We start from the raw sequence: 26,164 nt of genomic DNA, 5'->3' as shown, positions 1-26,164 counted from the left end.
ATTCCTGTGGACATTGCATATGCAAATGCGGCACAAACGCCGTCGATGCCACAGTCTTGACCCTCTAGTGATGTCCAGTGTCTCGAAAGGTATCCTCTCACAAGTCACCCAGCAGTGGTTTTTCTGGTGGGCAGAGGGACTCACACTGGGAGGCAATGCAGGCTCTCCAGGATATCAAGCCATGCCTGCACATCTTACTGTGTTCCTCAGTTTCGAAAGGCAGAATGGCATGCGGAATGGCTGGAGGTGGATCCATGGAGGGGGGATCATATTGTAACCTACTGTACCATCAGAAATCCCAATGCTACTTGAGCCAGAAAATAGCTACATGAAGTGTACGGGTCGCCTATTAATCAAACCTCCAAGTAACGTTTTGTAGAAGTACTTTTGGACATTGTTGATTGTGGTCTCATGTACTAAACTGTGGTGATGTTGATATCAGAAGCTATGTTTCTGTCTGCACGAACACTCTGACTCTGATTGAAACAGGGAAATGGGATCACTTCCGAGATCTTAGACCTCAAAAGAATGGGACTCTACCGATACCTGGCAAATTCAAAAGGATCAATCTCAATGAGATTATGAGGATTTGGATTAACTGTATAAACCAGCCATGGATAGCCAAATCTCAACATTACAATAGATGGATGTTAATGACAACTTACATTAGTTTGTAAACCGTGGAAAAGTAAAGGACATTGGCTCAAACTCTCCCCATGCGTAAAATCCTGTATATTGGCCTGGATTGGATGATGTTTTATACCCGATAGAGAGAATAGAGTAGATGTCACGGGTCAAAATTTTGATTGATGACCCTATGTGACCTATGGAACTCTATGTGAACCCTATGTAGTGATGACGTGTGCATGTCTCTGGTCAGCAAGCCTGGTTAGGTGGGGGCTATGGGGGAGTAAGGGTCCATGTGACAGGCGTTAATGATTGATGACCCCAAGCCTGATAGACAAGCCTGGTTAGGTGGGGGCTATGGGGTGAGTAAGGGTCCCTTTGACAGGCCGTTAATGATTGATGACCCAAGCCTGATTTATGACCCTATGTAATGATTTATGACCCTTGTCATGTAGAAGGGTGATGCCCTGGGTTGGAGTAAGTGGACCATGTGTCAGGTCAACCTGTTACTGTTTCTCACGGTTTGGGTTGGTTAAGGCCCCTTATAAAGCCGCTGAACAATACCTGTTTAAGAGTGCACAAGATCTTAAGAATAACCATGGAATTTGGGATCGGTACCAAAGCAGTGATGACTGTAACAACTGAAACAGGCCTTCGGGTTGCCCATAGAGCAAGGGCAAAGTATCAACCAGCAATATATGATGCGCCAAAAAAACGTTTTTTAAATGTGTATAGAACCCAAATACCGCCAGCAAATGCTCTGACAGATCAAGTGTTGATGTCTAATGGCCAGCAGTGGGGTATCGGTTTGATTACTGACCTGGCCTGTAGAGTGACCCTCTATACGGTAGATGAAGGAGAAGAATATACAGACCAGACTGTAGGCTTGGAATATGGTGTTGAAGACTGGTCGGTTTTTCGCAAGGTTGTGTGTCCTGAACTGAGCCTTATCACCAAGGGTATAGTGTGTTTCACGGCCCCGAGACCCGTTGGGAAGGTACCCCGACTCCTCTCAGGACAAATATTTCACAGGGTGAAAAATACAAAGAAAGAATGGCCGACCGTGCGGCAGCGTGGAGTTCTATATCGCACCGAGGCAATCCGAAACCACAAACTTAGGGGTGGTGGCCTGACTGGGATACCCGACTGCGTCTGCTTATTCCTTTTAGACAGTTGGGATGTACTGGAATTGAAAATGTTGCAACCGTTGGATGCTCTCTTTGTACAGAGCCAACAGCGTCAGAGCCTTGTTCATTTAAAGAAGTGCATAATATATACGAATCGTAAAGATTACGATGCAAAAGAGCCTCAAGAAGATACAGCGTCAGAAGAAACCTAAGTAAGCGGATGCTTTAACCCCCCCCCCCCCAGATACCCAAGGGCCTTGTTCTACATAAAAAGAAAAAAAGCAGACCAGTTCTTCATTTCAGCATACACCATGGATCTCCAGACCATCTACGAGGAAGCCACTACGTCATGGGGGCCCGACACTAAAGACTCTATGCCACGAAGCCCTACACTCTACGCACCCTGGCAAGACCCGTGACACCCCCGACATTTACCCAGCCTGAGGATGTGTTTGATGGGGTGGCCAGTACTGTTTTTGTGGATACAATCAAGGCCTCTGTAGCTACACTTTTAAACGTGGTGATTGGCGAATATACGAGAAAAATGCATCGGCTGTGAGATCAATCATCCCAGCCAGCGTCTTCATCTTGCCTCTACCTCTGACCCTCCTAGATACTACTTTTTTCAATCATTTTGAGGAGCTGGTGAAAAGACTGTGGTCCTGCCGTTTTATACCAGCGCTGGTCATCGCCCTGGAGTCTATGGGTATTGCGCCGTCTATCCCTAGAGTTTACGGGGTAACCGAAGCCTTCCTACATGAACTGAGGAGCCCTCTTCATCATGAGAAACTCAAAGAAATCCGACACACCCTGGTGGACGACAACAAATACAGGGAAGCTGTGATGGCTGATGTGATGCTTTTCTGGCTCAATAAATCCAAGACCGAGTGACATTTTGTTTATTTAGAGCTATGGGTAACTATGTGTCTACGATGTTTGAGCGAATAAATACATTTTTTCTTTGAGAGACCTTACAAATGTTATGCATCAGATTATTGAAAATAAAGTGAACAATGTAAAGTTCTACACACCCACAATACAGGGGTTATTGTAGAGCGTGTGTTAAAAATGGAGCAAATCATGAAACATGTCCGACATACGGGCGAGAGTTTACAATGGTCACATATGGTATCAAGGCTTGTTGAGGATTCTGAAGAACTAGAAATAACTTTGGCTAAGATTTACATTATTTTTGGAACCACCCTTAATGTGAATGTGTATCATATTTGTTGTTTATATACTTATATATCAGACGTGTGTGTTTTAAAATTCAGCGAAACAAACAAACCTGTAAATCTAAACAATATATACAGGGTGTTGCATGCTGTGATTGTTGAGAAAACGGGGACTTGTATCTTGCAACAAAATCTGAATTGTCTGTATACGTATAATTGTTGCATTCTTAAAATAAAAATTCACAAACTGAAATGTTGTCGTTATATGAAAGTGGCTCATTACAGTTATTGTACCTCAGAGAGGCAAGAAGGATGGCTGAGCAGCTGTTGAAAAACATATATTATAATCCCTCTAACCCCGGGTCTTATGGGGGTAAAGAGCGTTTACAGAGAGCTATAGTCGAAGAAACAGGTAGTCTGTTAAGCGATGCTAAAGTGAATGAATGGTTATCAGAGCAAGATGCCTACACTCTACATAAACCTGTAAGAAAACATTTTCCAAGAAATAGAGTTTTTTCTACGCATCCATTATCCCAATTTCAGGCGGATCTATGTGACATGCAGTCCCTTGCCGATAAAAATGATGGAAATCGCTACATGCTAACGGTTATAGATATTTTCTCTAAATTAGCCTATGTAAGGGTGTTAAAAAATAAGAGCGGGGCAGAGGTGACCAGGGCCTTTGAATCGATCTTGAAGGCAGGAGGCGCCCCCAAGAAAGTGCAGACGGATGGCGGAAAAGAATTTTTTAATCAAACATTTCAGAAGCTAATGAATAAGTATAATATAGTACATTTTGCTACAGGCTCTGATTTGAAAGCTTCGGTTGTGGAACGCTTTAATAGGACTTTGAAAGAGCGGATGTGGCGCTATTTTACAGCTCACAACACCAACCGATATACAGACATAGTTCAGGATTTAGTAAACGGTTACAACCACAGCTACCATAAGACTATACGTATGAAGCCCTCGGAGGTCTCTTCGGAAAACTCTTTTCAAGTCTTTAAAATATGTATGGTTTGTTCCCCACTTCGCCGTAAGAAAAAAATGACTTTTAAATTCCTAGTGGGTGACTTGGTGCGTATATCAAAGTTGAGGGGTGTTTTCGACAAAAAATACGAACAAGGCTTTAGCTCGGAGTTGTTTACCGTTACCGAATGTCTGCCACGCATTCCGCCGGTCTACAAATTAAAAGATTATGACGGGGATCTTATAGAGGGATCTTTTTATGAGAAGGAATTACAGAAGGTCCAGTTGGGTAAAGACAAAGTCTTTCACGTGGAGGAGATTCTAGATCAGAAGAGAGAAAAGGGTAAAAATGGTTGCTGGTCCGCTGGAAAAACTGGCCTCAAAAGTTCAACAGTTGGGTATTGGAGCAGGATGTGGTGGAGGCAACGGGGTTAATTTAACCCCTAGTCATGATAACTAGCGCATCATTCGCGTGTACACAGTTGGGCATCATGGAACACAGCGGCTTCTACCTGACTCTCCCAGTAATGCGTCGGCACAGATATATCGTAATAATCAGAGTTCGAAGTATACAACCAATTTTCCAAAGCCTATAGAGTTATCAGAGGCTTGGGAAGTAGGTCTCAGCGAGATTACATACCCCCATAGTTGGTATAATATCAAAGCTAAGGACCGTGATTTTTATTGCAAAAGGTTCTCGGAACCTGCGAAACTTATTAAGCTTAAAAAAGGTTTCTATAGAACCGTCGACAGGATCGTCTCAGAGTTGAATGAACACCTAACCCTGAACAAGATGGAAATATTCCTATTCTACAATCCAATCCATAAAAGGATACAAATCTCAGGGCCTGCTAACGGAGGTTATAAAGACCAGCGGTAATTTATCCTACATGTTGGGGATGGGTCCCAATAATGGACGTATGGGAACGAATCAATTATTCCCATTCCCTGAGGAATATACATGCAGGCTTTACAACATATTTGTCTATACCGACATCATAACCTATCAAAGGGTCGGAGACAGCTGTGTGCCCCCTCCTGCGAACAGTTCATATAGACGGCAAGGATGGGGACATCGTCACTGTCAATTATGACAAGCCCGCACTACGTACATGTCAGCAAGAACTATATTGAAAACATTCTGGTTGAGCTTAATAAACGGATCAGAACGAAAACATTGAATTTACTTATGGTAAACGATTGTAAAACTCCACTTTAGACCCACCAAAAACCTCTCTACATATATAATAGCTGTATTATATTTATAAACATAATACAAATAAAAGGGTTATGGAGCACCATCAGCTCGACCCTAACCGTATGTTTCATACTATGTGGATCAAGTGGGTATGGACTACCAGGATATCATGGAGCGCCGACATGTATGGTTCGGGGATAGGAGGTAATATTCCGTAACCTCTTCAGGATGGTTTACCCGTTTAGAAGAGAGGCTTCAGCATAGCCAACAAACCAACATTTAAAATCAGCGGCTAAAAATATGATAGTGAGGTTGTTAGCCAATGCTATGACCCGAAGGGCGTCGACCAGAGGTGGAGATCACAGAACGGCTCGGGGCTTATGATATTGTCTCGACGGCCAAAAAAGAGACCACCCTGGTTTAAGGCGTAGACCTGCACCTAAAAAAGCGTCGGTTTAACTGTTAAAAAGAACCTCAGTAAGTCAAGACGGGGTGTAAAGTGAGGAGTTCTGTACCAAAACAGGCTAAAAGAATACTAGGAAGTATTTTTCTAAAGAAGAATAAGTGACATGGCTCTTTTACATCGAATGTCCCTCTGAAGCTATAAAGACAGAACTTGATCTTTCAGTCAACGGCACCGTTAACGGCAGGCATTCAATAGATAGATCCAGTTATGTGGAGATAGCCCCTCTCTCTGCTATTACCGATAACGGGCCTATCGAATTTTTCATACCAGGCCATGGTGGACAACTATCTGGACCTCAACAACACCTTGGTGCATTTACGTCTAAAAGTGACCAAAAGAGATGGTCTAATATTGCAGACGATGCCAAAGTGAGTCTCATTAATTACCCCTTGGCCACCATTATCTCCCAAGTTGATGTGACTTTGGGTGAACCCTAATCAGTCCAAGCAGCGCTAAATCCCCTTATAGAGCCATCATGGAGTGTTTACTAAACTACTCCGAAGACACTCTCAAAACCCATTTAGCGCCGGGCTGTTTTAGCAAGGATACTGCAGGAGCCTCTATGGAATCGACAGACCCTTCCACCGGTGCAAACAAGGACTAGCGGCACGAGCTCGCTACTGCGGCCGAATCTCGAGAGTTTCATTTGCTAGGCCCTATACACTCTGACATTTTCTTCAAGAAACGGTTTTACTCTTAAATTCGGTTGATTTAAGATTAAAATTAACCAGGGCCAAGGATGATTTTTGCCCTGATGTCTCCCAAGACGGGGATTTTAGTTTGAAAGTGTTGGGGCAACCCTTTTTATTAAAGAAAAGTATCCTGTTATCTCCGGCCGTGCGCCTGGGTCACTCAGCATGGCTTTGATGACAAGGAAATGCCCTTTACCCTCTCCAAAGAATTACCATGAAAACCTTTAGCATACCTGTGGGCAGTAGAATCTGCAGTCAAGAAAACCTATTTCTAGGCCCTATTACCTGATAATGTGGTTTAGGTCTGGTTGATCACGCCTCTAATACGGGCAGTTGTAGATAAAAACCCCTTTAATTTTCAGCACTTCAATGCAGAGTATGTAGCGCGCGTGTCAGGACGGACGTCAGGTTCCGGCGAAGGCTTTCCACCACAATTTTAATACAAACATATCTGTGCGAGAATTTTACAATCTATTCCTGGCTACAGGGCGACATCTAAAAGATCTCTCTTTACCTATTGACAGAAATGATTTTGCAGAGGGTTACACATTGTATGCTTTCAATTATCACCTGATGATGACACCTCAGGAAATCTGTCTGTGGTGTCCCAAGGTAACCTCAGGCTGGAAATGCGTTTCCGTACACCTTTAGCCTGTACAGTTAGCATGATTGTTTACGCATGCTCTGATTCAATCTGGAAGTGAATGCCCGAAGACAGGTCTTAGTGGATTATATTAAGGACCTTTGAACAAAGACATGAATACCCAAGAGTTGGACGGCTCATGAGCCGCTTGATTGGAAAACAATTTTGTGGAGTGTTTGGCTTGTGATGAATTACCTATGAGATATGGTCTGAGAGGCCTGCAATGTTTATTGTCAATACCATCCTAAACACATGCCTGGGTGAACATTGGCTAGCTATGACAATTAGAACAGGAAGGTGGACGAAAAATCTCAACTTTTTTTGATTCCTATGGCTTTCCCCCCGGTTTTCACATTTCCTAAATCGTATTAAAGATTTTTTGAGACCCTAAACGGTACAAAGGATCTACTACAACATCAAACAAGTGCAGTATAACCTTTCCACTACATGCGGTCACCACTGTGTATGTTTAAGCGCTGCTGGGGCCAAAGAGCCCGGGAGTTTCTTGTGAAGATGTTATGTCCTCTTTATAAGGATGATTTAGAAGTAATGATAACCTTGTATCTTGTTTTGTTAGAAAATATCAAAAGTGTTCACAAAAATGTGTGTCCTTGTAAGAACGCGTAATGCAAGAGGCGTATGCTCACGTCATATGTTTCAAGAATGCCACAAATGTTAACTTGCTTATTTTTCAAATAAAAAATTTATTGAATTTAATCATAGTCATTCAAAAGTCATTTTCAAAGTCTAACCACGCCGAGAGATCGGGTTTAGGAAAAGGTCCTGAGACGTTCATGGGAGTAAATGAGTTAGCATCATCGCTTTCATATGGGGCGGTGTCGTGGGGCATCTTTAGGGTGCTGTATCTCGTTGAAGGCTTTTGTTTTAAAGCTTGAATCTGTTTGACGAAGCTTATGGTTGGGTACACCGGAGAGGGGGATGTGAGGATTGCCAGGGCCTTAAGAAACTGACGCCAGCCGGAGGCCTTCGGTCATCAGCAACCTTGTGGGCAGCCGTGGTACTTTAAGCAAGTCCTGCATATGGGACCCCCTAACCACAGAAGCCCTGAAGGATAAACTCTCCAGAGTCGTTCCAAGCAGCTATCCCCTTTGAGTCTTTTATCTTGTTCATAATGTATTTAACATTCTTCCTGTTACGTAAAGGCACATGTGTCAGTAGGTCATGCATAACTTTATCTTCAAATGGCATTTGAGCTTCCACCCGACATATTATCGCCACTAGGTAAGATCGACGGTACAGGCCTTACAGGGGCATGGCTATCGTTAGGTTCGACATCTGTTAAAGGGTCCGGTAGGGAAAGGGTTAAATGGTTAGTCTCTCTCTCCCCTTGCTTTACCCGAGTCAAATACCTTTTGCATTAGGTTTGTGTATTTTTGAATCTTATCATAGGGGTCAATCCTTTTCGGTTCAAAACATCCTTCATGGCCGTATCCAAATCATTTTCCGCTGTTTGTCTGATATCTTCAGGACCCTGCATTTGTTTTTTTAAGTCTATCCACTCTTGTTGAGGCACCAAGTACATTTTAGTGGCCATCACACCCACGTGTTCAACCACCACGTCTGGCCGCAATAAGGCATGGTGATGAAGGGCACGGCTTATACTGAGTAAGGTAGAAGAAAACCCCCAGACTGTTGTATACTATGTCTTTCTTTTGAAGACTGGCCCTTTTATTGGCAAAGAGTTTGATCGCTGTCTTTTGTCTCCTTAATTTTTTCAATTGGTTCCAGGGTGAGTGGAATGCGTCCTTTGAGAAGATTCAAAGCAATCTCACATAGGGCTAATATGAGATCTGAAGAACAGCGACCCAAGATTGGCCTTCCGTTCTTAGAGCTGTAGAACCTACTAGCCTTCTCAAGAGGGGGAGGTTTCTTTTTAAACGGCAGAGACATAGAAGCGTTTACTTTTTAGGAAGGTATGCAGCAGGCCTCTCCCCGCAGGAAACAGCCCTGTACGTAGCCTAAGGTGTTCTGGAGGTATTTGCTTTTAATCCACGATTAATATAAGAAAATGGCTCTTTGGTAGCGTCCTGCATAGCTCTCCATAGAAGAGGTGTATGATTTTCCGTCCAGGGGTACTCTGCTGAGCTAGAGTGCTAATTTGCAGTTTGTTCTGCTAGGATTTTTAAACAATACCATGTAGTTGGCATTCAAGCTAATGGTCCGACTATTTTACCTTGGTGAAACACATTCTGGACCAAGTAAAGCACGGACAGGTTTCTATATGAGTATATTGGGTAAAAAGCTCGTGCAATTTCAGGGTGTTCGCTACCAGCAATACATATCATCGTCCAAAACCAGCAGATTATTTACATTGTGGGCGGGCAAGAAGTTCATACACCATCAGACAGAGAATCGGGTATTTCCTTCAACAAACTGCATTTTGATTGTCTTCCAATAATTCATCATACAGAGGTTGGTAACATGATAACACATACGAAATATTGTCAGGCTTTGAGATAACACATGTTTCAGCATTTCTCTAAAATACTTTTTTATCAAAAAAAGTTTTGCCCTACTGCTTTGAAGGGCCGGCAATTAATGCTGGAAAAATGGCAATTAGTAGCCGGGGGTCAAAACCCTCGACAGCAGTCTAATATCTTAAGCTTTAAGACACACTGGGGCTTGGTAGCATAAGTCAGTAGCCAAAGGGCAATGTGGTACCGTCAGGCAATAGCTGTCTCTTGTCATAGACTACCCTGAATCTTTTAGTGAGTGGTGGCGTTTCCTTAGATGGAAACCCCTTTTTTATCCATCCAGTGCTTTTGTTGCTAGGGAGCTCAAGATCTCCAAGTCATCTACTCTCTTGTCCTTTACGGAACCCCTCGACCATAGCGGATGATGGATTCCAAGTTTACACGCGGTGCATTTCATAGTTTGAGTCACGCCTTTGGCTTTCAACACCACGTGATTGGCTTTAGTCCTAAAAGCATAGCTTTTGGACCACATGAGGACCATTCTGTAATATGGTCACCCTCTTCGAGTTCACTCGTTAACCCCCAAGATAGTTGCTAAGTGGGGGGGGGTCCAATCCCCCGGTTTGCTTACATAGACCACAGAGTCTGTGTCGTGGTAAAGAACCCGCCTCTGAAGCTGTTTCCATGAGGGTGTACAGTTCAAGGCGGCCATAGGCTGTGGTAAATGCTGCAAAGAAACACATTTACATTACCCCGGGGGTAGAACCCACTTTTGGTGGCGCCTCCATTGCACCAAGGCAATGTCTTGACTCAAGAAGGAAAATGTGAAATTTCGTATGGTCCGAAAAAACAAATTCCAAAAATTCTTCGGGGTCTTTAATGATCGAAGTGTTGTTAGCATATTGCATCTCTGCGCTAATTTCCCCCAAAGGGAGTTCAAGTACAATTTCGACACATTTCTTTTGGTTTTGTTGACCTCTATTCTGTCAGGGTCAAGAAGATATGCCTTTCTCTGTCATGGTAGTCTTGAATGTACTGGTCTTTACTTTCTTGATCTTGACCGATGCAGGATAGCCTGAAGCCATCTGCTTGCCATCTCAAGAAGCGTTTTGATGTACTCTTTAAAAGTGTGTCTGATTTCCTGGAAAAGTTCCACACTTCAAAGATTTTGGCCACACGATACCCCTTCTCTAAAGCCTTAGAGAATTCTACAGTGACCCATACACCGGTCAGGGCTCTTTCTTGATCTGTGTGATCACAGGGGTTTTCCTGGTTGTGGTTTTCACAGCATGTGCGACAAAGGGGAAAGAAAAGTTTTTCCTTTAGGACCCTTGTAAGGCAACACAGGTATAAACAGCCCCCTAGGAGGGTAGACAGTCGCTTTGATTAACCAAAATAATTTTGGGGTTCGTCAAAGTCGCTGTGAATAATTTCAGGATGCCCTATAGGATAGAATGAGGAACTCATTACATGAGGATATAGGGATGTAAATCTACATAGCCTATTGTCTCGTCGGGGTTGAGCTACATAACGCAATGTCAAAGCATTGGTCCGGCCTCCAAACAAGGCCTGTCGCGGTTCCAGGGGCTCTGGAGGGTCATAATGGGTAAGGAAGGCCTTAACACTAGGATCTACCTTTTTGAGGGCTGTCCATTCGTGCTCCCACAAAACCACAACTTTTAACCCGTAAGTAGCCTTTAAAGAATTCAGTTTGTCTTGAAAACTCTTGGTACATTTCCCCAAAAGTCTTTGGGTTAGGACACACAAGGTGTGGGGGACAAAGCATAATTTACACCGTGGAAGAAACAACCGTTGTACTCATACACTGTCTCAACCCCGTCAATCTGTGTGTATCCATCTACATGGTAGGCCCAAAAGCCTTCTCCCCCCGATTCAAAGCATGTTGGGATAAAAATATCTTTATCCTGGGCCAAGTACTCCAACCATTGAATGGAACCACTAGAGTAGGCCTTGAATTGGCGTCGGTAGTTGTCTGGCGATGGGATAGCTATAGATTCAGGAGTTAGATAGTGTGTACGATAGGTTTTCATGCACGCTGATGCAATAGTTGTACAGCTCCAGGGGTCAATGCCCGCATCTTTGATTCTACCTCTTCTCTGAATTCTGAGGCATCCTTCACGAAGTATAACAACGTCATTGTCACAGTATGATTCATCTCTTTATGGAAATCAAAAGTGCCATGTCTTACGGTCTCGTACCATGTCATGAATCTCTCACGCTCTTTGGGAGACATTTGATCACACCCGTACATTTCGGGGGCTGGATAAGATCCTATATAATGTAGATTCTCCTCAGATGTGAAGAAATGAGGGAAATAGCCTTTGACAGAGTTTTCAAAACCCAAGGCCTCTGGCATTTGAGCCAATCTCATGGGTAAGAAGCTTAAGCTGTCAATTGTATCTCTGTTTGAAGGCGGGGGTCAACAAAGCATAATATTTTTACTCCCCCTTGAGCTATGACACTGGGTGGCCACGCCTTGCTGTATCAAAGGGTTCAGAAGCAGATAGAGTCATAGGCCTAGCATTGTGAGCTAATAAACGTGAAGTTTCTGTACTGGGCTTTTCTAAAATGTTTAGAAGAGAGTCGGGCACAATCGGGGTCCCTCGGCCGACCATTTTTCACCCTTGAAAGTCATGGTTGACACAAAAATAGGCAATGAACCCCTGATTGCTGAGTTGTCTCAAAATCATAAAACACATATTTCTCTGTATGTTCATCTTCAGCCAAGGGCTGAATGTACACTCATGTGTTACTTCTTGAACCGCTTCCGCGTCTCTGCTTTTCAAAGGACCTTTACAGATTGGGCAGTGTATAATTGCCACAAACATGAGGTTTAGGGCTATCTATTTAAGGTTGTAATTGCAATGACATTTTGGACATTTCTGTTAATGTCACAACTGCTTACAGATTTACATGCCTTGGGATGCCATGTTTCAGTTTTGTGTTTTTCGTAACAGTAGGGCCGAACGACATGTGCGGTGACAATCCGCACAGGGGGTCAAGTTTAGCGGCTGCATAGGGCAATGTTTATCCAGACATACTGAACAGTTGTAACGGCACGAGTGCCCCCCCATGCGTGTGTAGCCGGTATGACAGGCTGGACAGACATATGGCGCGCCTAAAAAGGCTGTGATGTTAGTTACGGCATAGTAATGCTCATTTTGCACATAAAAGTACATAGTCTTAGGATGTGGTTCGGGTATATTTTGGAACTTGAGGAGAGCGTCATTAGCCCTACTGTGGTACAAAACCACAATCTTGATGTTCAGAAAGTTTTCAAATTTGACTATGTCTGAGAAAGCCACAGCATCCTGTATACCGAGACCCACCGCAGTTTGTAGCTCTCGAGCTTTATGTAACGCGGATTGATCCGTACATCCTGGGCTGAGTAAGTGGGCCAAACCTATGGCAAAACATAGCTTATTACCTGGATTGTGAACGTTTATGAGATAGGCCCTTTTATTGCTTATGATTTCGGACTGCATTAAACTCTCGAGCTTTCGTCTCTGACCCCCGCCCCCTTGTGGTTGGCGTACTAATTGTACTACAAGTTCGAGGGTCCTATCTGCTAGCACGTTTAAATTTGACTGTACAAGGCGTTCTAGCAGTTTAACAAATTGTTCAAGCTCTGCTTCACCATTCTGTAAAATAAGCGATACCTTGCTCTGTAGACTGTCTCCACAAATTTCCAACTGTAAGAGATCCCTAGGTTCGCTATAATCTCTAATCCTCGCTAACAGTTCATTCAAAGTGTCCATAAGCATTACGTAAAACACAGCATATTCCCGAATCTGACCCCCCCATGCGAAATTGAAAAACTGGCGAACCTCAATATTGTTGAATTTATTTCGACGCAAAACATGTACACTTCGATCAAGACCTCCCCCCTCCAGATTTACTAGGCAATTGTCCAACTGTTCAAAAACATCGTATTGGGTTTCAGACTCTTCGGACATTGGTGTTAAAGGCTGATTTATAGGTGTCTGGGGTGCCGAATTAAACCTAGCGCTCTCGTTCTGTACACTGATCTCAAGACCGCCCCCCTCCAGATTTGCTAGACATTTGTCCAACTGTTCAAAAACATCATATTGACTTTCAGACTCTTCGGACAATGTTGTTAAAGGCTGTCTTAGAGGTGTCTGTGGGGCCGAATTAAACCTAGGGCTCGCGTTAAGCTGGGTAATTAGAGATATGATGGTTTCGGGAATCTGTGTTAACATGTTTTCCTCGGAAGGCCCTGACTCATTCATACGTGTAATAATGTCTATGAGTTCGGAGGGAATCTGGGATAATAGATTTTCATCTATTGTCATTATGTCAATTACCCCCGAATCATTCATATGGTTAACTATATCTTGGAGCTCTGTAGGGATCCTGGCTAAGAGTGTTTCAATTGTCTCACTTTGGTCTATAGGGGGCGCCATCTGTCTAATTAAGGATGTGTGTGTGTGTGTGTGTGTGTGTTTACATGTGTGTTTTTTAACGGCGGTATTTGCTTGTTTTAGCCCTAATGTTTTTTAACATACGGGGTAGCTCGCTACGCCAGAATGACACATCCTGATTGTATTGATGCTCGAGTAGAATACACATGCGCCTCTGGAGTAGAGCCTTTCGTGATTTTAAACCCAGGGTAAACGCTTTGAAAAAACGTTCTTGGTCTATTTCAGAATCTGCTGTTTCCCCCCCAGAATTGGCCGATTCAAGAAGGTTGGCAGCTTCACAGAACATCAAATCGTCTACCTCAGAAATGTCATTTAAATCTTTGACATCATCAGGTTTCGCTGGTGTCTTTGGAGCCTCCTCGGGGATGCTTGTCTGGGCATCCTCCGATGTTTGTGCGTTGTGTTCATAAGCCGGTGAGGAGTCTGAAATAAAAATAATACATACACAAATAGGTTATTAACCCTAAAATATGTTAAAAATGCCAAATACATTTCAGATATAAGCCTATATATTAACAATACATTAATTAAATACCTCGGCTTTTTTGACGAGGGCTGTTCTGAAGAAGCTCTGAAACCAGGGGCTTTTGTCTTTGTTCAACAACATCTGCAGGTCCGGTAGATGGGGAGCCTGAAAAAAACAAAAAAACAGCATTAGGCCTTGTTTTAACATATTCCGGCATAAAAAAAATATATAAATATTAAAATAATAATATATATAAATAATAATATATAATTGATTCATACCTAGTCCTTGGAACGACGTCTCGTGAATATCGGCCAAGTAGAATTGTTCGGGTGAAGCGGAACTGTGGATCTGAGCACTAATTATCCTTTGGTGTTTAGAAATATGGGGGACAACGTTGTCCTGGCCAAGGGGAGTTGACCTGCCGTTTAAAGTCTCTGTTCGCTGCTTTTGTGTAAATACATCCTGGGAGTAGGGCAGAATTGTCTCGTAGTCATATGCTTCGCAGAAACCGTTCAGGCTCCATAGGGCATCGTTTAACCTTCTAGGCTTTAGGTCCTCTGTAAACATATAAAATAACTTTTAATATAAGATGCCCACACTTTTTGTTTTTAAGGTATAAATATTTTTATGTATGGAATTCTTGGAGCTTACTTACGTTGACAATTCAGGGCAGGCGTTTGTTTCGGAGCCCCATGGGATGGTTCGAGCTCAGTTATACCTCGGAGTATCTGCGTGAATGCTTCAGAATCTATAAAACATTCGACAATATTAAGCTATAATCACTTTAGCTAATATTGCCTTGTTATACGGTAAGCATACTGATCCTAATGATTGTTTAATATTTCTATAACATCCCACGCTTTTCAAACAATTCCCCACAACAATCAAATCTAATAAAGATTTATTTCAAGAACTCACCTTGCGATAGATCCATTAGACTGTTTTCCCCGATTATCTTTTTTAACGCTTCAGTCCGATAACGATTCTTGGAGTTTCTGGAGGTGCTGTTTGCATCGGAACTAAAACGCTGCTAACATTGCCCATGGTTTCTAGCGCTTTTGTACCCTACGACCTAGAGAAAAACCCCTGAATGATTTTTTACATAGCATTTGGGGTTTGTCGTTTTTTTTGGGCTATACCCCCGCCCATGGTATATTTGACACATTTCAAACACATGGTATTGGGTGTGTCTAAACATTAGGATCCTTTTGGAGCTTCTAAAATCTCCGGGGTGCTAGCACCTAGATGCATGGGGGTGTGTTGTTCTCGACATCGCTGGGATGAATGACTTTTTAGCCCACCTAAAAAAAATAGTTTTATGAAAGGCCTTTAAGATTAGGAGTCGTAAGACACAATATTATTGTTGGGGGGTAGGCATCTGTTTTGCAGGCTAGTGTAAACCTTGGTTTCAAACGACCCACCAGGCATGCATGGGTATTTTTTTAACAAACAACCCGCCCCCCTTTTTCTGTTTTTGAAACACACACACACACACACACACACACAGCCACTACAGAAAACTCCCTCACGCACATGCGCGCGCACATGGCTTTTTCCGCAAGATTTTTCTCAGGGACAGACTGCGCTAAGAGTGAACAAACGCGAGAGTTCATAACGTGGTGAGATTCTGATTTTAAAACCATTTATTTCATTCAAAATATTTAGTACATACATTTTATATCGTTACATTCTTAAGGTATTTTACGATGCCTTTCTTACAGATCCTGGGAGCTTATGCAACCAACCGCAATTGTCCGTGTCGAGTTCACCCTCAAAAGGCAAGGCTCTCTTGCTATGTCCATCAACACATGGTAAGTTTTCACTCCAGGGGTAGATCCGCCGTCGGGCCTTTTGGTCTTGACTCTGTCTCAAGGAAAGCCTCGCCCAGCGCTTTAACTGTTCCCCATTTTGGAAGAGAATGTCCAGCTTATTCATAAGTGTTATGAAAATTGGATAATCCACCCATTTAAAACTAAACACAGGAATAAAAAAGTTTACATGTTTGCGGGCTCTGGAAGCTACCGGAGAATTGACAGACTTTGTAGCATTAGCCTTATCATAAAGGTCACAGGCTAAAATTGTCACTTTGTTGTCAGGGCTATAGTCCATTGAAGCAATTCTTAGAGCCTTGAGATCACTGCGGCCGCAGACCTGTTCTTCCAACGCATATCCTGGCACATTTGTAACACTTAGGACCTGTTCAATTTTACAAAGAGCCAGCCTGATGTTTAGCCATTCTCTCATCCCCAGAGCCGGGGGAAAACTCCCAGGTTTTGCAGGATAAAGGGGTTTGGGTCCACGGTCTGTGAATATCTTTACCGTAGAATCCTCCGGGTGGAATATGTAAGACATGTGGCCCTCACTCGTACCCAAAAATCCTTTAAAACATTCTGGAGCTTCACACAGAACTTCTTCAAGGCTTTGGTCACTGGGTTCATGACAAGCCGAGCATAACATCCCTAAAATTGGCATAGGTGTCATTTTTGTTTAATATTCAGGGGGGTTATCATGTACAGTCTTAAACAGGTATTGTTCAGCGGCTTTATAAGGGGCCTTAACCAACCCAAACCGTGAGAAACAGTAACAGGTTGACCTGACACATGGTCACTTACTCAACCCAGGGCATGCACCCTTCTACATGACATAGGGTCATAAATCATTACATAGGGTCATAAATCAGGCTTGGGTCATCAATCATTAACGGCCTGTCAAAGGGACCCTTACTCACCCCATAGCCCCCACCTAACCAGGCTTGTCTATCAGGCTTGGGTCATCAATCATTAACGGCCTGTCAAATGGACCCTTACTCACCCCATAGCCCCCACCTAACCAGGCTTGCCTGACCAGAAGACATGCACACGTCATCACTACATAGGGTTCACATAGAGTTCACATAGGGTCATCAATCAAAATTTTGACCCGTGACATCTACTCTATTCTCTCTTGCTATGACCAGGAAAAGGTTGCAAATTATTTTACCACTTTTTTTTACCATTTATAGCTAAATCTCTAGGTTAAGAAGTTACCGATCTGCTCTGGACACTATGGCCAGTCTTTCATTAACACGTTTTACCATAGCAAAGGTATCACAAATTATTTGTTTGAGCTGTGCATGGTAACTGAGGACAATGTTTCCAATCTACTATGCTTAATGAGCACAAACAAAGCAACTGGGCTGGATAACCTTCCTGCAAGAGTCATTAAGGACAGTGCTTGTGTCACTGCTGAAATGATAACGCATATTTTAAACCTTTTCTATTAGTAGTGGTACATTTTACAATGATCTCAAAACAGCCAGGGTGGTTCTGCTCCACAAGCAGTAAAGCAAATATAGGAAACTACAGGCCTGTGTCGATCCTCAGCACCTGATCCAAAGTTCTTGAGAGATTTGTTTTTAATTGACTTAAGGGATACCTTCTACAGCACTTTATGAACTCCAATCTGGCTTTAGAACAGCTCATTCCGCTGATACTTGCTGTATCCACCTTTTTGACCACATCAAGCAGGAAAGTGAGAAGGGGAACTATACAGGTATGGTCATGTTAGACTTGCAGAAAGCTTTTGACACTGTGAACCATGATATTCTCCTGATGAAACTGAAATGCACGGGTCTAAAATGTGGCAGTGAATTGGTTTAGATCTTTATCTGAACAACAGAACACAAGTATGTAATGTTGGTGATGTTCTGTCAGAGGCCAAAGAAATATCCCGTGGAGAACCGCAGGGATCAATTTTAGGGCCTCTCTTATTTCTTATATACGTCAGTGATATGCCACATACATTAAAGTGCAAACTCCTGCTTAATGATGATGACTCAGACATACTGGTATCAGGGAAGAATACAGCTTACATAGAGGAGACCCTGAGTAAGGAATTGCATTTTGTTAGAGATTGGTTGACTGACAAATCGTTGCTACATTTGAAGAAAACAGAATCGATTTTGTTTAGAACAAAACATAGATTGCTTGGTGCTGACAAGATAAAGGTAAACTGTGCAGGCATGTAACGGCGTTCGTCTGTTGAAAGAGGAGCGGACCAAAATGCAGCGTGGTGGTTACTCATGTTCATTAATAAAGATGAACAAACAATCAATACAAAACAACAAACGTAACGCAAAAACCTATACAGCCTATCTTGTGACAACTAACACAGAGACAGGAACAATCACCCACAAAACACACAGTGAAACCCAGGCTACCTAAATATGGTTCCCAATCAGAGACAACGAGAATCACCTGACTCTGATTGAGAACCGCCTCAGGGCAGCCATAGACTATGCTAGACACCCCTACTCAGCCACAATCCCAATACCTATGAAAAAACCCTATACATAAACACAACACAAAATAAACCCATGTCACACCCTGGCCTGACCAAATAAATAAGAAAAACACAAGATACTAAGACCAGGGCGTGACAAGGCAAGGTGATTGAATCTAAAACAAGTGTAAGTTATTTTGGTGTGTCCCTAGATCAATCCCTTTCTGGAGACCTGGTTGCTACAAAAATGATTTCTATAATGGCGAACAAATTGAAAATGTTATATCCTAACGCTAGATATTTTAACATCAAAGTTAATAAACTGCTTGTCTCAACCTTGATTCAGTGTCATTTTGATTATGCCTGCTCTGCTTGGTATAGCGGGCTATCAAAGAAGCTGAAAAAGAGAATGCAGGTCATGCAAAGTAATGTTATCAGGTATCTGCTTAATGTCCCATCTAGGACCCACACAGGGGTACAGGAGTTCTGGGATGTGGGCTTGTTGCCTTTGGAGTCCAGAGTGGACCAACTTAAACTTAATCAAATGTTTGACATCTTAAATGATTAGGCCCCAGGTTATATGAAAAACTACATTGATATGGTCTATAACCAGCACAGTTACTGTACAATACTAAGAGTAAACTGTACTCAGATGAAAATGTTTTTCTCTACAGGAGATCAAGCAAAGAAAAGGTAGAAATAGCTTTATAAGGTAGACAAAGGTTTTCATTTTGACAAGGTTGTCACATTGTCTGTTACCCAAAATAAATTCAATTAAATTCCATTCAACATATTTTCTTCTTACACCAGACTGGCATTATCTCTGCTGACAAAAATGCAAACGAATACAATGTTAATCTGTTCCTATGTACTAAGGGACAATACATTTGAATGAGTTACTCTAGATTACTTGATAGCAGAGTAAAATATAAATTCTACAGATTTTGATTTGGAAGTGAATTGCTACAATTAAATACAAATAGGCTTAAATAAGAACAGCTTAATGGGCCGAGATCTACGCCTACTCATGTAATTTAAAGAATAATGGGTGACGTTTCAAGTGAACAATGGGTATTTGGGCTCTTTCTCAATTTGTCTTATGAACTCGTTCTATATCTTCACCTTCTTTTCAATGTATTTAAGAAGGTCCATCCCTCCCCTCAGACCTTCTCTACAAATGACTTTTGAGACAAAGCGAGGAGAGAGGATGTGAGGAATGGGGAAAAGATTAATTAAGAAAGAGCCAAGTTTGCGTTTATTGACATAAGGGTTCTTATGTCCCTCTTGCAAGATTCCCCTTAATGAGTTTAAAACCTCAATATGAGGCCATCTTCACAGATTTCCCCCCAGATCTCTATTTACATTTAAAAAGTAATACTAAAGTACATACAGTATTACTGGCAAAACGTGTGTGAGTGTGTTGTTTTCTCTTGCCAGCCACATTTAATATGATTAAGTTAATGCTGCAGGCAGTTTTAAAACTACTAGTGGACCGCAATTGGCCTGTGAGCTGTTTGGACATCCCTGGCTGAACTGGTCCAGTCAGGCTTTATATATCTCTGTGGTTGCACATATAGCCACCTGAGAGCCTCAATGACCATGAAGTTGGGCCAGAGACCAAGCATTATTTTATTTTGCAGCTTCTTTGTGGCCCACGTACTGATGTCACCCCCCATTCCAACATTCCCACACCCCCATTCCCACAATCAACTCCAAAAATACTCACACACAAATAGATTTCTCTCCCAACCTGTAAACCCTGATTGGCATTGCTTGTAAGTGGTAAAGAATACATTACCCAGAATGCTGCGCCACTGAGCACTACAACTTCAATATCACTTGAATGTTTGTGTGAACAAGTGTGTCAATAATGCAATGAAGCATCCGTCAACCAATTGAAAACGTAGAACAGCTTTTTTACCGAATTACTAATCTTTTCCTGTGAGACATGCGTTTCATGCATTTTGCTTAAAAGTTGCCCTAGTGAAAGGAAAGTGAGAGCAGCATGGCTTACCTCTTGGAAAAGTAGAAAAGACATTTAGCTAAGTAGCAGCATGCAATACTTGTATAAAAGTAGCGAGTGAATGCAGACCATTGCAGTGAATGCAGACCTTTTTTCATTTATTTCGGCAACCTGGGTTGTTGGGTTGGACACTCTGGGACCATGTGAATTGGTGCACGTGTGACAATCTCTCACCATTGAATGGGTGATTCAAGATAGAACGGGTGACCGTTTGGAGATCAAATGAAAAGTTATTTAGAGCTTTTGAACCAATGAATCATATCGCGGAAATTGGAAGAAGAAAAGTGGGACTAATAACACGGGAGAAGACAGATGTCGGCTAAAGTATCAAACCTAGCCAAAGCAAATAGCATGGATAATAACAATAATAATAATAATGTTAGCTGTAAGAGTTAAAGAGATGAAAAGGTAATTGTGTTTTGAGTAAAATAGGATGTTAAAGGGATACTTCAGGATTTTTGGCAATGAAGCCTTTATCTACATTCCCAGAGTCAGATGTACTCATGGATATCCTTTTTGTCTCTGCCTGAAGTTTAAAGGATGACGCTAACTAGCGTTAGCACAATGATTGGTGGTCTATGGTAACCGCTTGTCATTGTGCTAATGCAAGTTAGCATTGGCTTGCAAAACTACCTCTAGCATCCTTCATACTGGAGGCAGAGACTGGGAAAATAGATTAAGGGCTTCATTTCCAAAATCCTGAAGTATCCCTTTAATGTGCTACCTTGCCACCTTTAGTTAGCTAGTAAAGTTAGTAAAGTTAGTGAGTGTACACAACAGGCTGTGTAAGGGCTATTTGACCAAGAAGGAGAGTGACGGCGTGCTGCATCAGATGACCTGGCCTCCACAATCACCAGACCTCAACCCAAATGAGATGGTTTGGTCTACTTTGTAGAATCTAAAATATAACATGTACAACCTCTCCCTCAACGTGAGCAAGACAAAGGAGCTGATTGTGGATTACAGGAAAAGGAGGACTGAACATGCCCTTAGCCATGGTATATTGGCCATATATCACAAACCCCAGAGGTGCCTTATTGCTATTATGAACTGGTTACCAACGTACTTAATATCACTTTACTTAAGGTGTCTGTGCACACTCTAATACAGCAAATGATGTCATATCATTATCATTTCATTCAATGTAATAATGTGACACAGAGTTTGGTAAATTATATAACACCGTGGTATAACATATGGTATGTAAAACAGTTATGAAGCATGTAATAACATGCTCCCGATGAATAATAATAACTCCTGAGTTGCGCAGTGGTCTAAGACACTGTATTTCAGTGCAAGAGGCGTCACTGCCATACCTGGTTCGAATCCAGGCTGCATCACATCTGGCAGTGATTGGGAGTCCCATAGGGCGGCACACAATTGGCCCAGCGTCGTCCGGGTTTGGGTAGGCCGTCATTGTAAAAAATGATTTGTTCTTAAACTGACTTGCCTAGTTAAATAAAGGATAAATAAAAAAATAAAAACATCGGACATAAGTCATCGTACAGACTGTGTAATAGCAGTTGTATTTAAACCGTTGAGAAAGCATATGACTACAGGATGAACAGTCATCTACAGTATAAACACCCATTAGAACTAGTTTTATAACATCTTTTGCTGAAGTTACTCATAAATATGTCAAACTACTTATGAAAGCTTATGGCAAATGTTGTAAAGTGTTATATAACTGTCATAAAGACGTTTAATGCATGAATACAGTGAAGTGTTACAGTACATTATATCATCCCAGGAGTTGCTTCATCCCACCTTTTGCTTACTAAACTCACATCCCACATAAAACCTGATGCTGTTGGCTTGATGAGTGAATCTAATAGGCCATCTGGCAGTTTTTGTTATTGTTGTTTTGGAGCCTCTGCTTCCATATGTGTACATAGATAAGGAAAATTACACTGTAGTTTTTAAAGGGGCAACCAGCAGTTGAAACCATAACAAACCTCCCACCCCTGTTTTGGTATTTAAAAAAAAAGCTGTGCTGGAGAAATGTAACCACTCTCAAATTAATAAACAGAGCTATGGACACAGGGACTGACCATCCATGATATCAAAATGATAATTTTAACCATGTTGAAGCTAATGTGTTTACATTTACTTTGTTTCCAAGCATTGGGGTAAAACAAGCTATATTTGGGGTTTTGATGGGGTAACGACAGTTGAACTAAGCTCATGATGCAAAGTAATATTTTTCAAGAATCAATGGGTATATATCAATTATTCATAAATTGCAAAATGGAGGTAGCAACAGCAGATTGCCCCTTTAACTCAGACAAATACTTTCTTATGTTGTCAATATAATTGTCTCCTCGAATGTTATAGGTGGAAAGATCCTTAAAAGATACTGAGCTCTTAATGGTAGTTCAAGGCTGGGTATGGAATGAATACATTTAGTGGAAATTCCCAAGATAAACAACGTTTCCCAAACGTTTAGCCTGCTTCCTTTATTTCCCTACTTGTGGCTTATTTAGCCTACTCTCACTCTTATCTAGACTGGACCAAATGTAATCTGTCCTTGGACTACCTGCGCTGAAAGCGGATATCCCCTCCATTACTCTTCATTAACTGGCTGTTTGTCTTCATTGGAGGCCCTAGCCTCAGCCTCTGATTCAATTAAATGTGTATATTGGGCTTCTGCTTCAATTGTGGCCCACAAGAGTGGGATTAGATCATAATCTTTTCCACTGCAGACAACACTGCCAGTTGCTTTAAAAGCTCCATTTACTCACCTGGATTAGGCCCTGGTCAATCTGGAAATATAAACTGAGGTAATAATCACTGATGGGCTACTGCTAGAGAACAGCTGGTGAGTCCTTCTCAGGGACATGTATGGAGTATCTGGTCAACTGTCCATTTAACGTGGCTGCAAACTTTGTTTTATGTCACAAGACATGCAGTACATTAGTACAAGTTCATTTCTTCCTCCGATTGTATGTTGAAACATGCCACTGATTATTTACAATCATATTTTTGTTTCATCATGTATTAAATAGTTCATACATAAATTCGACATAATATCATACTGCCAAAATGTAACGGCGTTCTTCGTTTGTTTAAAGAGAGGACCGAAATGCAGCGTGGTGGTTACTCATGTTCTTTAATGAATGAATGGTGACGACACATGAAATAACTAATAAATACAAAAACAACAAACGGAACGTGAAACCTAATTACAGCCTATCTGGTGAAACTACACAGAGACAGGAACAATCACCCACGAAAGACAAAGCGCAACTCAGGCTACCTAAATACGGTTCCCAATCAGAGGCAACGAGAATCACCTGACTGCTGATTGAGAACCGCCTCAGGCAGCCAAGCCTATACAACACCCCTAATCAGCCGCGATCCCAAATACTACAAACCCCAATACGAAATACAATAACATAAACCCCTGTCACACCCTGGCCTGACCAAATATATAACGAAAACACAAAATACAATGACCAAGGCGTGACAGAACCCCCCCCCCCCCAAGGTGCGGACTCCCGGACGCACCTCAAAACCATAGGGAGGGTCCGGGTGGGCGTCTGTCCATGGTGGCGGCTCCGGCTCGGGACGTGGACCCCACTCCATAAATGTCATAGTTCCTCCCCTTCGCGTCCTGGGATAATCCACCCTCGCCGCCGACCATGGCCTAATAGTCCTCACCCAGAACCCCACAGAACTGAGGAGCAGCTCGTGACTGAGGGGCATCTCGGGACTGAGGGACAGCTCGGGACTGAGGGGCAGCTCGGGACTGAGGGGCAGCTCGGGACTGAGGGGCAGCTCGGGACTGAGGGGCAACTCGGGACTGAGGGGCAACTGGGGACTGAGGCAGCTCAGGACTGAGGGGCAGCTCGGGACTGAGGGGCAGCCCGGAACTGAGGGGCAGCCCGGAACTGAGGGGCAGCCCGGAACAGAGGGGAAGCCCAGTACTGAGAGGAAGCCCAGTACTGAGAGGAAGCCCAGTACTGAGATGAAGCTCAGGTAGGTAGTAGGCTCCGGTAGATCCTGGCTGGCTGGCGGATCTGGAAGATTCAGGTTGACTAGCAGATCTGGAAGATTCTGGTTGACTAGCAGATCTGGAAGATTCTGGTTGACAGACTGATCTGGAAGAATCTGGTTGACTGGCAGATCTAGAAGATCATGGCTGACTGGCGGATCTAGCTGCTCTATGCAGACTGACAGCTCTGACTGCTCCATGCAGGCTGACAGCTCCTTGCAGACTGGCAGCTCTGGCTGCTTCATGCAGACTGACAGCTCTGACTGCTCCATGCAGGCTGACAGCACCCTGCAGACTGGCAGCTCCTTGCAGACTGGCAGCTCCTTGCAGACTGGCAGCTCCTTGCAGACTGGCAGCTCCTTGCAGACTGACAGCTCTGGCTGCTTCATGCAGACTGACAGCTCTGACTGCTCCATGCAGGCTGACAGCACCGTGCAGACTGGCAGCTCCTTGCAGACTGGAAGCTCTTTGCAGACTGACATCTCTGGCTGCTTCATGCAGACTGACAGCTCTGACTGCTCCTTGCAGGCTGACAGCTCCTTGCAGACTGGCAGCTCCTTGCAGACTGACAGCTCCTTGCAGACTGACAGCTCCCTGCCGACTGGCAGCTCCTTGCAGACTGACAGCTCCTTGCAGACTGACAGCTCTGACTGCTCCATGCAGGCTGACAGCTCCTTGCAGACTGGCAGCTCCTTGCAGACTTGCAGCTCCTTGCAGACTGGCAGCTCCTTGCAGACTGACAGCTCCTTGCAGACTGACAGCTCCTTGCAGACTGACATCTCTGGCTGCTTCATGCAGACTGACAGCTCTGACTGCTCCATGCAGACTGGCAGCTCCTTGAAGACTGACAGCACCCTGCAGACTGGCAGCTCAGGCTGCTTCAAACAGGCAGGAGGCTCCGACAGCGCAGGAGAGGAGGAAAACGCTGGCTGCGCTGAACAGGCGGGAGACTCCGACAGCGCAGGAGAGGAGGAAAACGCTGGCTGCGCTGAACAGGCGGGAGACTCCGACAGCGCAGGAGGGAAGGAAGGCTCTGGCTGTGCTGAACAGGCGGGAGACTCCGACAGAGCAGGAGAGGCGCACTGTAGGCCTGATGCGTGGTGCGGGCACTGGTGATACTGGAGCGAGGACACGCACAGGAAGCCTGGTGCGGGGAGCTGCTACCGGAGGACTGGTGTGTGGAGGTGGCTCTGGATAGACCGGACCGTGCAGGCGCACTGGAGCTCTTGAGCACCGAGCCTGCCCAAGCTTACCTGGCTTGATGCCCACTCTAGCCCGGCCAATACGAAGGGCTGGTATGAACCGTACCGGGCTATGCACCCGCACTGGAGACACCGTGCGCTCACTAGCATAACACGGTGCCTGCCCGGTCTCTTTAGCCCACCGGAAAGCACAGGGAGTTTGCGCAGGTCTCCTACCTGGCATAGCCATACTCCCTGTAAGCCCCCCCCCCCCCAATAATTTTTTGGGGTTGCTTCTCAGGCTTCCTTGCCAACCGTGTTCCCTCGTATCGCCGGCTCCTGCCTCTGCTTCCTCCTTGGGGCGGCGATATTCACCAGGCTGAGCCCAGGGTCCTCTTCCGTCTAATATCATCTCCCAAGACCAGAATTCCTTATATCGCTG

Source organism: Oncorhynchus kisutch, linkage group LG23 (assembly GCF_002021735.2).
Source record: "Oncorhynchus kisutch isolate 150728-3 linkage group LG23, Okis_V2, whole genome shotgun sequence".
In the NCBI taxonomy this organism is placed as follows: domain Eukaryota; kingdom Metazoa; phylum Chordata; class Actinopteri; order Salmoniformes; family Salmonidae; genus Oncorhynchus; species Oncorhynchus kisutch.
The sequence above is the reverse complement of the archived record's forward strand: the minus strand, read 5'-3'. Positions refer to the sequence as shown.